Below are 436 nucleotides of genomic sequence, written 5' to 3' on the forward strand. Positions count from 1 at the left end.
CCCCGGGGGTCTGCCTGCGGTGGGAGCGTGCCCCGGGGGTCTGCCTGCATCGCGGGCAGCACCGAGCTGGGGCATCGCCACCTCTGAGAAGGGCAGGTCTGCGGGGGTGGCTTCCCTCTGATTCTATTCCATGCCACGTGCCGCCTGGCGAAGTCTGCGTGAGCGATGCTTCGGCGCGCGAAAGGGCCCCGCGTGTTCCGCTGCTCCGGGGGGGAGCTGCTGCCAGCACTGGGAGCACGTGCTCTGCTCCAGCCCTGGCAGAGCCGGCCCCGGAGCCGGGGCTGCTCTGCAAGGTCTGGGGGCTGGCATGGAGGGGTGACGCCGTCACGCGAGGGGCCAAGCTCCGGCGCTGCCGGCAAGTGTCTCTGCTCCGGGACCGGCGCCTCCAGTGCAAAACAAGCTCCTGCCCTGGCCCTGGTTTCTCGCCCCCTGCCCC

The sequence above is a fragment of the Egretta garzetta genome, unplaced genomic scaffold (assembly GCF_000687185.1).
Source record: "Egretta garzetta isolate BGI_Z169 unplaced genomic scaffold, ASM68718v1 scaffold1479, whole genome shotgun sequence".
NCBI classification, from domain to species: Eukaryota; Metazoa; Chordata; class Aves; order Pelecaniformes; family Ardeidae; genus Egretta; species Egretta garzetta.